This window comes from Elephantulus edwardii, unplaced genomic scaffold, assembly GCF_000299155.1.
Source record: "Elephantulus edwardii isolate Elephantulus edwardi_28Jun2011 unplaced genomic scaffold, EleEdw1.0 scaffold00012, whole genome shotgun sequence".
Taxonomy (NCBI): Eukaryota; Metazoa; Chordata; class Mammalia; order Macroscelidea; family Macroscelididae; genus Elephantulus; species Elephantulus edwardii.
In genome coordinates this window covers 27,885,110-27,898,406 of record NW_006399762.1, presented here as the reverse complement: position 1 = coordinate 27,898,406, position 13,297 = coordinate 27,885,110, and the positions used below count along the sequence as shown (strand labels likewise).

The following is a 13,297-nucleotide window of genomic DNA, read 5'->3' as shown; positions in this document are numbered from 1 at the left end:
GCACAGTGACGGGTACATAGACCAATCGGATTGAATTGCTTTTGTTGTTGTTAGATACCATCGAGTTGAGTATAACTCATAGCAACACTATGAACCACAGATCTGAGCCCTGTCCTATCCTGTGAAATCCCCATCATCTCTGACACACTTGAGTCCATTGTTGCAGTCATTGAATCAATACATCTTGTTAAGGATCTTTCACTGACATATGTTTGTTCCTTGGCTGTCTATGAGATATTCCCAAAATCATTAGGGCCAAATGTTAATTAATTTGGCGATATACATTCTTTTAAATGGTACAACATTGGTCTATTTACTGTTCTGAAGTAACTTGGAGTTGCTTTTATGCTGAACACTGTGCCATACGTGTGTCAAACACTGTAATGGTTACCCATGGAGTGCAGTATTTAGTGGAGCTCCCAGATTGATTCAAGTTTGGAAGCAGGAGTGGCATCCACTTCCTAAACCACATGCCTCTGGAAACTCTATGAACAAACAGTAATGATGATAGTTATGGAAAAGGGTTCAAGTCTTTTGTTCATAGAGTTGCTATGAGGCATGTTCAACTCAATGGCACTTAACAACAACAGATGAAAGGGAGACTGGGGGAAGCAGTCCTACTCTGAAAGGTGATCTCTTTTGTTTTGGTTGAGGGTCATGTAGAATGTTAGGTTGTTTTCTATTTAAGCCTCTTCTTTAGAGTAAACACCACCTCCTGGAGGTCCTTTGTATTCAAAACTCTGTTAGGCCCTTGGCCTAGTGTAATTATAATTTAGAGAAACATTCTTTGCAATGGTGCAGCACTGTCCTGTCAATTTCTGTACTGAAGTAACCTAGAATGGCTGTGATGCTGACTGCTGTGCCATTGGGGTGCTGAGTGCCATAATAGTTACCCATGATGGACAGTGCTTGTTGGAGCTCTCAGATTGATTCAGGTTTGTTAGTCGGAGCAGCATCTACTTCCTAAAGAACATGTCTCTGAAAACTCTGTGAACTTTAAGAAATGATGAGAGTTACAGAAAGACTTTAGGTCTTTTGTTCATAGGGTCACTATGAGTCATGCTCAACTAGACCGCAATCAACAACAACAACATACTTAGTTAAACTGTAAAACCTAGAGGAAATGGACAAAATCCTTGAAATTCACACCCTACACAGACTGACATAGATAGTTCTAAAACACAAGAACAGAGACATCACAAAAGAAGAAACTGAGCAGGTCATACAAAGACTCCTCCCAAGATTTGGGCCCAGATAGCTTCACAAGTGAATGCTACCACATATCCAGAGAAGATCTACAACCAACTCTACTCAAATTATTTCCAAAAATGGAAAAAGAAGAAACATTCCCACAACAATTTCAGGAAGCAAGTATAACTTTAATGACAAAATCAGACAAAACATTACCAAAAAAAGAAAGCTATAGACCAATATCTCTCATGAATATATATTTAAATATTCTCAACAAAATCCTGGCCAATAGAATCCAAAAGCACATAAAAAATAATTTATTGTGACCAAGTAGGCTTCATAACAATCAATATAATTTATCTGATCAACAAAACAAAGAACAAAAACCACGTGATCCTGTCAATTGATGCAGAAAAGGCTTTCAACAAAATTCAACACTCCTTCCTAATTAAAATAGCACAACATAAGTAGAAAAGAATTTCCACAGCATAGTGAAATGTATATATGAAATACCAAGAGCTAATATCATTCTCATTGAAAAAAACTAAAGATATTTTCCTTGCAAACAGGGACCAGGCAAATATGCCCATTTTCATCACCTTCTTCAATATTATTTTGAAAGTATTTACTAGGTCAATACAATGAGAGAATAAAATAAGAGGCATCTTAATTGCCAAAACTGTTTGGCCAACAGATTGGAAAAGGTCCATATTTGTTCCCATTTCCAAGAAAGATGAGTCAACTGAATGTGGAAATTATCAAACAATATCATCTGCTAGCAAAATACTGCTGAATATAATTCACAAATGGCTAGAATAATACATAGATAGGGAACTGCCAGAAGCTCAAACAGGATTTAGAAAAGGCCGTGGCACCAGGAATATCATTGTTGCTGTCAGATGGGCCTGACTGAAAGTAAGGAATACCAGAAGAATGTCTATTTGTGCTTTATTAACTATACAAAGACATTTGACTATGTGAATCATAAAAAATTGTGGCAGACTTTGATAAGAATGGGAGTCCCAAAGCTCTTTATCATGCTCGTATGAAACTTACACCTAGACGAAGAGGCTATTGTATGAACAGAGAAGGGGAACATTGTGTGGCTTAAAATTAAGAAGGGAGTGTGTCAGGGTTGTATTCTCTGTCCATAACTATTTAACCTGTGTGCTGAGCTGGACTCTATGAAGAGAAATGTGACTTTAGGATGAGAGGGAGACTCATCAATAATCTGAGTTATGCAGATGACAGGACCTTGCTTGCTGAAAGTGAGGAGGATTTGAAGCACTTCTCAAAAGATCAAGAAAATCAACCATCGAATTACATCTCAGTGTCAAGAAGACAAAGATTTTTACCCCTGGACCAATAGGCAACATTATAATGAATGGAAAAGAGGTTGAAACTATCCACAATTTCATCTTACTTGGATCTACAATTAACACTCTTGGTACCAGAAGTCAGGAAATAAGGAGGTACATTGCACTGGGAAAATCTGCATTTAGGGACCTCTACAAATTACTGAGGAGTAATGAGATCAGTTTAAGGACTAAGATGTGTCTGATTCAGGCTACGGTCTTTCCGATCACTTGCTATTCAAATGAAAGTTTGACAATGAATAAGTATGACAGAAGAAGAATTAATATTTTGACCTGTAGTGTTTGAAAAAAGCATTGAACATCCCATAAACAGCCCAAAGAAAAACAAATATGTTACAGAGAGGGTGCAGCCAGAGTGCTTTTTACAGGCAAGAATGATGAGGCTTTGCCTCACATATTTTGAGCATGTTGCTAGAAGGAGCTATCCATTGGAGTGGGACATGGTAGTTGGAAGGGTAGAAGATCAACAAGAGGAAGACTCTCAACCAAGTGGATTAACATAGTGACTGCTGCAATAAAGTCTAGTGTGTCAGGATGTGTATGGATGGCACAGGATAGGAAAGGGTTCAGATCTGTTGTTCACAGGGTTTCTGTGAGTCATACTTGATTTGATGGCACCTAACAACAGCAATTGGAAAAGTGATGGTAAAACTCTCACTATATGCAGACAATAGGATTGTGTATACAGATTACCCCAAAGACTCAACTAAAAACCTCTTAGACCTAGTAGATCAACTTAGCAGAGTGGCAGGATATAAGATCAATATTTTTAAAAAATCTGTGAGATTCATCTACAGTAACAAAGAAGACACAGAAAAGGAAACTAAGAAAGCAGTACTGTTTATAATAACCAACCACAAATTAAGGATATTTGGCAATAAACCTAACTAGAGAGAGAAAAGACTTATAAAGAAAACTATGACACACTACTGTGAGAAGCAATAAAAGACCTAAATAAACTGGAAAATACTTCCCATTTAAGGGTAAGAAGGCTCAATATAGTTAAAATAACAATCATACAAAAAGTATTCTACCTGTTCAATGTAATACAGATATCAAATTCCTTTATCAAAGAGATAGAAAAGGTAATTGGCAAGTTTATGTTGAAAACAAAGAATAATCAAAGCACTTCTTTAAAACAAGAATGAAGTTGGAGGCATAGCACTCTCTAATCTTAAAACTTACTACATAGCTGTAATAACCAAAACAGCATGGTACTGGTCCAATGACAGACATATAGACCAATGAAACAGAACCGAGAACTAGAAATTATTCTACCTACCTATAGTCAGCTGGAAAACAAGTCAACAAGGAAACAAAGCCTATCAAGTAGAGAAAAGAAACCCTCTTCAACAAATGGTGTTGGCAAAACTGGACTTCTACCTGCAGAAAGCTAAAGCAGGATCTACATTTTACCGCCCATACAAAAATCAACATAAGATGGATCAGAGACTTAGGTGTAAAGCCCCAAACCATAAAAATAATAAGATACAAAATGAGGGCAAACTTAGAAGGCCTAGCCTAGAATATATAGAGACTGGCAAATACAGCCAGAAATTCACAACTAGGAGAAGATGACATCAATTAATAAGACCTCCTTAATATTAAGTCTTCGTGTGCATCAAAGCTTTTTTTCCAGTAGGGTGGAAGAAAACCTACTGAATGAGGAAAAAATTTTTGGTAATGACATCTCATACAAGGGTCTCATAATGAGAGTTTACAGAATCCTACAGGACTTGCACAAGAAAAAGATGAATGACTGAGTTACAAAATGAGAAAAAGACATAGAAAGACTTATCATTGAGGAAGATATTTTGATGGCTAAGAGACACATGAAGAGATGCCAAAATCATTGGCAATATAAAAGATGCAAATCAAAACCACAATGAGATGCCATCTCACCCCAACAACAGTGATAAAATTTAATAAGACAGCAAGCAATAAATGTTGGCTAAGATATGGAAAGATTGGAACTTTTATACACTGTTGGTGGGACTGTAAAATGATACAACCATTCCGGAAGGTAGTTTGGCATTTATTTTCTCAAAAAAATTGAGCATAGATATTGCATATGAGCCAGCTATTCCACTGCTAAGAAAACCCTCCAGTAAGTTTACAGGAAGCTGTAAATTGCACAGGAGATTGACTCTTTTTCTTCTTTTGAGTCAGTGGTGGATTTGAACTGTCAGAGACGTGCTACTTTTGGATTACCAGTGTCTCCTTTAATGTACTAGTGTAACTATTTATGATTATACTTCCAGAGCTCTTCATAAAGTCACCTAGAGAGTATAAGCAGATGTGTTAGAACTGAGCACTGAGCCATTTTAACATTTGTTGTTGTTGTTGTTGTTTACCATCGTGTCAGAACCATCCTATAGCTGATCCTCCAATGGGTTTCTAGAGACAGTTAATCCAACGAGAAGAGATTGCCCTTCCTTCTCCCACAGGCAGCTGGTGGCCTCAAACAGTGTGGCTTCAGGATTGCAGCCCAGCTGTTAAAAATACTAAGGATTCAATAATCTCTGGTCAAAAATGCATGTTTGCCCAAAGTTCAAGCCCAGAAAACAGGAAGGGTTAGGATTGAAGAAATAATGGAAATGAGAATGTCAGGGAAGAAGTGAAAAGAGTGTGATTACATTTTAGGTATTGTAATTAATACTAGAAAATAAAATGTATATAGATGGTTGAATGGAAAACCAAAATACTCTGTAAACATTCACTCAAATTAAAATTTTAAAAATAAATAAAAGGAACAAAAATGTGCTACAGATGAAATACAAAATGAATCAAGAATTCACATCCCATATACCAGTGTTTCAGGGAAATGAGAACAATACTGTTACTGTTAATTTGTTAAGTAAAATAAGAACTGAATTCAATTCTGAATTAAAAATATGGCAACCATTGGGGTGTTGATAAGATTTCCTTTTATGTAGTTGTAACCAAAATGTTAGAACAGTTTAAGACCTATTTAAAGAAAAGAAAATTGATAAAATAATAGAACACAGAAATAAGTAAATGGTCAGTGGCAAATAATTGGTTTTAAAAAGGTTTTATAAGATGGAAAATATTACAACAAGCTTTTAGGCTGATAGCAATGAAATGAACTGGTAAAGAAATAAAAATGAAGATACATAAAAGACTGGAAAGTTAATAGAGTGATAATCTTAGGTGAGAAAGGATAAAATGTGGACTGTGAATGTGCAAATTGAGAGAATGGTCTAAAGAATAAGATATGAAAAGAACTTAACAGACTAAGTGGAATAGATAGAGAAGAGTGAAGTGCACTAGATATGTTGTTATGTGCTGTCAAGTCGCCTGCGACTCACAGCAACCCTATGAACAACAACCCTAAATCCTGCTCTGTCCTATGTCCATCTCACTGTCTCTGACACACCTACCTATGTTATCCCAATCACTGAATCAATCCATCTCATAGAGGGTTTTCCTCTCCTGAGCTGTCCCTCCATCCTCCCAAGCATGACATCCCTCTCCAAGGACTGGTCCCTCCTTGCAACATGTCCAAATGATATTAGACAAAGCTTCGGAATCCTTTCCTCCAAAGAGCAGCCTGGTTTAATCCTCTCTAGGTTGAACCTGTTCATTTTCTTAGCAGTCGGTGGTATATTCAATACTCATCTCCAAAACCACAGCTCAGAAGCATTAATTCTCCTATTATCCCGAGTCATTTTCCAGCTCTCTGATACACAGCAAGTGATTGCAAAGACCATGGCCTGTACTATGTGCACCTTAGTCTCCAGAGTGGCATCATTGCTCTTCAGTACTTTGGCAAGGTCTCTGACAGCAAACTTTCCCAGTGCAATTAGTCTTTTAATTTCCTGGCTGCTGGTGCCATGCAAACTAAAGCTGTCAACAATCTCAATTTCTTCATCATCTATCATGATGCTGCCAATAGGCCCGGTGGTGAGAATCTTTGTTTTCTTGACGTTCAGCTTCAGTCCATATTGAAGGCTAAAGTCCTTGACCTTCTGCAGCAAGTGCTTCAGATCCTCCTCAATTTCAGCAAGCAAGGTTGTGGTGTCTGCATAACTCAGATTGTTGATGAATCTTCCTCTAATCCTGATGCCACATTTCTCCTCATACAGGCCAGCCTCCTGGATGATCTCTTTTGCATATAGTCTGAAAAGGTACGGAGACAGGATACACTCCTGGTGCACATCCTTCCCAATTTTGAACGATGCAATGTCTCCTTGTTCTGTTCTGCTGAAACACACAGTATTTCCTTGCTTTGTTCTGACAACTGCCTCCTGGTCCAAGTATAGGTTTTGCATTACCACAATCAAGGGTTCTGGGATTCCCATTCTTCTTGGAGTCAACCACAGTTTGTTGTGAACCACACAGTCAAAAGCCTTTGTATAATCAATGAAAAACATTCTTCTGGTATTCCCTGCTTTCAGCCAAGATTCTTCTAACATTAGCTACAATATCCCTAGTAGCACAACCCCTTCTAAACCCAGCCTGGACTTCTGGCAGTTCTCTGTTGATATGCTGTTTCAGTCGTTTTGGGATAATCATCAGGAGAATCTTGTTTGCATGTGATATTAATGATATTGTTAGATAATTTCCACACTCTGTTGGATTAGATATGGTACTGGATAATTAAGTATAAAAGGGAACTCTTGTTGCCTAGTGGTAAGAATCTGTACTGTAATTCTGAGGGCACACAATTTGAATCTTCCAGCTGTTCTGTGAGAGATGATAAGCAATCTCCTCCAGGAAATTACTGCCTCAGAAAATCTGCTGGAGAGTCAGCTACAGGTCAGTTCTGACTGATGATCCTCAATAACAACTAGTGGAAAAGTGTGGAATTTTTCTCTTCTGTTTTTTGTTAATCTGGTCTCTACTGTACCCAACCTCTTCTTCCTCTTTTTTTCACCTTTCTCCATGCAAAATAAAAATCACTTTCTGATTCTAAAATGTAAACTACTTGCATAGTATATTTTTAATTCCTATGTCTCCCTCTCTAGTCAGTTATCTATAAAAATTATATTTATTTTCTAGGGAAGACTTAGTTTTTCTGGGTTACCTACTAGCCTTGCTTTATATGTGGTTATTGTTGTTATTTGTTATGTGCTTTTGAACTGTGTTCATAGAGAACTCATAAACAACAGATCTGAACCTGCCCTATCCTGAGCCATTCTCACAATCTCTGATATACTCAAGCCTTTTTTTTTTCCATATACTCAAATACTTTATTATTTACACAGAAAGAAGGACAGAGAGTAGAAGCTGAGTGGGGGGAAGAGGATCTGGCTCAGTCTGTGATGATTAGCTCGTCCACCCCCCAGTCTTCGTAGCTCCCGTCGGGCAGGTAGCGGCGAATGATCATGGGGATCTTCCGGGCCTTGAGTTCCTTCATGGCGATGGCCAAAGGGTCCGTCTCCCCCTCCAGCTCCACCATCACAGGGGCGCACATCGGGATCTGGAGGGCTCGGGTGCCCAGCACACGGGCTCGCTCTAACTACTCAAGCCATTTTTACAATCCCTGTGTCAACCCATCTTATTAAGGACCTTCTTTTCTAGAAAGTCAACCAGTAGGATGTCTTTTCCAAGGACTAGTCCTTCCATGTCCAAAGTATGTGGATGAAGTGTCATCATCCTTATCTCTAAGCACTCTAGGGCAGGGTTCAGGGCTACCGAGGGTCACTCTTAGTCACAGTCAAGAAGACAGCACAAAACAAGAACTGCCTCAGGAGAAAGATGGACAGCCTTTACTTGTTAAGATTTAGGGCCCTGGAAACCTAATGGAAGATTGCTACAAATCAAAAATTATTCCACAGCAATGCATAAAGTCCTCTAGTGGCAAATTAAGCTACATACAATAAAAGTTGACAGTTCAAAATCATCAGCCCCTCTGTGGAAGAAAGATCCAGAAGTCTGCTCCTGTAAAGACTTATATCCTTGGAAACCCTATTGGACAGCTCTACTGTGCCCAACAGAATTGCTGTGAGTCAGGATAACTTGATTACATTGAGTTTAGTAGGTTTGGGTAGTATTGACATTGGCCGTTGTTGCTATCAAAACAACTCTAACTCGGACCCTATGTGTGTCATAGTAGGACTTGGCTACATACTAAGTCTTTCAGCAGTAGATAACCAGGTCTTTCTTCTGAGACACCTAGAAGGGGGACTCAAATTGCCAATCTCTTGGTTAGCAGCCAAATGTAGTGTTAATCATTTGCATTACTCAGTGACTCTATAGTGCTCTAATACTCTTGATCTTTTTGGAATTTAAATTCTAGACAGCTTACACAGAAACTAAGTCTCTATTGATGCACCTTGCCATTTGGCTAACTTTGGAATTAAAATTAGCTCACTTACTTTCTGATATTAGAAAACAACACAATATTAATATTGAAAGTCAGATATATCTTTTTTTCCCCTCTCCACTTCAAAACTTACCATAAAATACTAAGTTTCCTCTTATGTGCCCAACACAATAATGACTTTTGGAGTCTTGAGTCTGCAATCTGAAATCTCAATTTAAAAACACCAAATGTTGTGTCACCTCAATCTCAGGTTGCTATGTCTTTCTAAACCCGGTATTAAATTTACAATGGAAATAGTTGGCAAATGCACATTTCTTAAGATTAGCTGAAAATTCACACATCTAGGTGATTTCTGTGCCAAGCTATTTTTTTGTCTGTAAGGATCTGGACCTATGGATCCTGCCAGTTCATTTTCATATAATTCCTTACCCTTTCCAAAACTCAGCCCTTAGTCACTGGTAGTTATTCATATTTGTAAGATAATTTTCAAATCTGAAGTGAAACTTTCTCCTCCCTTAAAAACAAGTTTTGTACTCTGTAATCAACATGATTATTTAAAGCAGACACAACTTTACCACAACAGTGAACTGTAATAACCGAGAAGGAAAATCTTACACTACCCTGTACTAAATTACTAGAATCACTAACTCTATATATCTCATCTTTGGAATGCAACCTGAGATGCAAGTTTGTTTTCCATTACCTGACATGGGTTGAAGAAATTAATGGAACCATCTTCAATATCGTTTGTGTAATTCAAAATATTGACTGTCTACTGGCTCCAACTTAATCCTGGAGCCCAGGGAAAAATGAGCAAAAACTTTGGCTCTATTACTAAAAACATAGTGAAAATTTAATTGAATGATGAGGATTTTGTGAAACGCAAAACAAGTTTTAAGCCTACAACAATAATTTTTCGTTATCAAAATGACAGAAATATTTAATCTAAATAAATCCCTTGCTCTTCTTTTTGCTTTCAGGATTTCACTGCAAAGTAATTTAGCATACTGGATTATCAGCTGTCTTCTCATGGCTCAGTTTTATATATTTCCTTTCTGAGATTAATAAAGGCAAAAGACTTCCACTGTTGTCTTGTTCTTATTTACTAGAAGGAAGAATTCAATCAAAATATTCTATCAATCTTTATATGGCAAAAAAAATTAAACACTCATCTAAAAACCAGTAAGTTGGTGGTTTGAAACCATCCAGAGCTACTAATATTTGTGAACCAAAGGGATTCTTTCTTTAATCACTTGCCAATAATGTTACTGAACACAAGGGGTCCTTTCCGTAGTTAATTGCCAATAATACAGGCAGACTGCAATATCCAAAGCACTTTATTGCAGATCTGGGAGAGCAGAGAGAATATTCTCAAAAACTCGCTTCCCATCTAAGAGCAGTCAATGGCTTTTATTCCTGGGTTAGATGTTACAGTTACTTAAGTAGTTTACAAATGACTAAGAAATTATTGTCTTAAAGAGGTAAATGCTAATTTTGGAGAGATGTCTTTCCCGTAAACAGACAATTTAAGGTACAATTTACATATGACTGAGTAAAACAGTTTCAAAGAAGTAAGTGCTAATCTAGGAAAGATGCATTTCCTCTCCTTCTAGTAAACCAGCAGTTTCAAGTACTTTACATGACTAAAGAAAGAAAAATAGAATTCTAGGGCAAAGCTGGACAAAGATTAAAGGTGATGGAAGAGGAATCTATGCTTTGAGTTGTGGTACTGGATAAAAGTATTGAACATACTATGGACAGCTAAGAGGAAAAAAATAAATTCTTCCTGGAGAGAATGAAACCAGGCTGCTCCTTGGAGGCAAGAATTCTGAAGCTCCATCTGACATACTTCAGCTATGTTACAAGGAGGGACCAGTCCTTGGAGAGGATTTGGAATAGTGGCGGACAGCACAGGAGAGGAAGACCCTGAAAGAGATGGATTGACTCAGTGACTGGGATAATGGGGATAGGTGTGGCAGAGACAATGAAGTTGGCTTAGAATAAAGCAGGGTTCAAGGCTTTTGTACATAGGGTTGCTAGGAGTGACAAGCAACTCAATAGCACATAACAACAGGGAAAAGCACCTAGTTTTGCAGGCTGGAGGAATCTGATGTTTTATAATTATACTGATATGTTTGGATACTACTGAATTTATTAATACTTTCCTATTAATAAGACAGATAGATTGAAATATCCAATGCCCTTTATTGCAGATCTGAGAGAGCAGAAAGAATCTCTCAACAACTGCCTTACTAAGAATAATTATTGGTTTTTATACATAAATTGGATATTAATCTACTTTCATATTACTATTGCTTGTTACATTCAAAAGAATATTCAAAAGTTACATTCAAAGAATAATTTACATACAGTTAGTAGTAACAGACATTTTAAGGTACAGGTTATGTATGGCTGAGAATAATTCCGTTCCAAAGATAAATGTTATTTCAGGAAAGATGTCATCTAGTCAAGTAGGATTCATAGTGACCCTATGAACAAAAGATCTCAACCCTGTTCTATATTGCACCATCCTCACAGTTCCTGACACAAGAGGGCTCCCTGCAGCAGTCACTGTGTTGGCCCACCTGGTTGAGCATCTTCCTCTCCTTATCCAATGCTCTACTTCCTAGCATCATGTGCTTCTCCAAGAATAACCCCTTCTAGCAACATGCCCATAATATGTGAAGTGAAGCCTCATTATTCTTGCCTCCAAAGAGCACTTTGGCTACACCCTCTCCAAGATGTGTTTGTTATGAGGACGTAACAAATGTGAATGAAATAGTTCAACCAATTTTATAGGCTGGAAACACAGGATATCAGGTTTTTAGAACTAGACAATGTGTTTAAATCATTCTGAGTTTATTAATACCACCCTATTGCCATGAAACAAAATTATAGATCAAGAAGCATGAAAAGAAGATGGAAGGTGTATACAGAGTCACTGTACCAAAAAGAATTGGCTGACACAGAAGGATTTCATGGAAAAACATATGATCAAGAGTCTATGGTGATGAAGAAAGAAGTTTAAATGGTTTTGAAGGAATGGACAACAAACATATTTGAACAAATAGGTTAATGCCCTGTACACACTCACCAGGTTGTGTCAAGAAATCTGGAGGACAACCACATGATCATCAGACTGGAAGAGGTATATATTTGTTCCCATGCCAAAAATATGTAATCCAACAGAGAGTAGAAATTATTGAACAATACCATTGATATCACAGGCAAGCAAAATCCTGCTGAAAATTATCCAAAAATAACTAGAATAGCGTATCAACAAAGACCTACCAGATGTGCAGTCTGGATTTAGAAGAGGCCATGGAACTAGGGATATTATAGCTAATGTCAGATGGGTCTTGGCTGGAAGCATAGAATGCCAGAAGAATGTCTATCTGTGTTTCACGGACTACGCAAAATACATCTGACTGTGTAGATCACAGCAAACTGTAGCTAACTCTGAGAAGAATGGGAATCCCAAAACACTAGATTGTGCTTATATGAAACCTATACTTGGACCAGAAAGCAGTTATAAGAACAGAGAAGGAAGCACTGCATGGTTCAAAATCAGAAAATGTATATGCCAGGGATACGTCTTATCTCCATACCTTTTCAATCTATATGCAGAACAGATCACCTGGAAGGCTAGAATCTATGAGGATGAATGTAGCTTCAGAATTGGAAGAAGACTCATAACAACTTATGTTATGTAGATGACACAATGTGCTTGCTAAAATAGAGGAGGACCTGAATGATTTGGACCAGAAAGTCAAGGATTGCAGCCTTCATTATAGATTGAAGCTCTATGTGAAGAAAACAAAGGTTCTCACCACTGGGCCAATTGGCAGCCAGCATCATGATAGAAGGTAAAGAGATGGAGATTATTAATAGCTTTAATTTGCATGGTTCCACAATCAACACTTTTGGTACCAGCACTCAGGAAATCAAAGGATGAATTGCATTTGGAACATCTACTGTCAGGGACATCTCCAGAGTACTGAAACGTACTAGAGACTGACTTGCTCCTAATCCAGGCCATGGTCTTTGCAATTATTTGCTATGCATCAGGGTGCTGGATAATAATTAGAGATGATAAAAGGAGAATTGATATTTTTGAGTTGTGGTACTGGAGAGAATAATAAACATATCATATATTTATGAATACACAGGATCTTCCTGCAGAGGGTGAAACCAAATTGCTCTTCGAAGGCAAGGATTCTGTAGATCCATCTGACATATGTTGGGCATGTTACAAGGAAGGACCAGTCCTTGGAAAGGGACATCATGCTTGGGAGGGTGGAGGGACAGCACAAGAGAGGAAGACCCTGGGTGAGATATATTGATTCAGGAACTGGGGTAGTGAAAGTGCATGTGTTGGCGATGATGAGATTGGCAAAGGATAGAGCAGGGTTTAGAGCTGTTGTACATAGGGTCATTATGA

The 13,297-nt window shown here is 37.8% G+C and overlaps 1 pseudogene; it reads right to left on the bottom strand.

Annotated features, from left to right (window-relative positions):
• Positions 1-7,842: 7,842 nt before the first annotated feature.
• LOC102852288 overlaps positions 7,843-13,297 on the bottom strand; it is a 134,066-nt pseudogene continuing 128,611 nt past the window's right edge.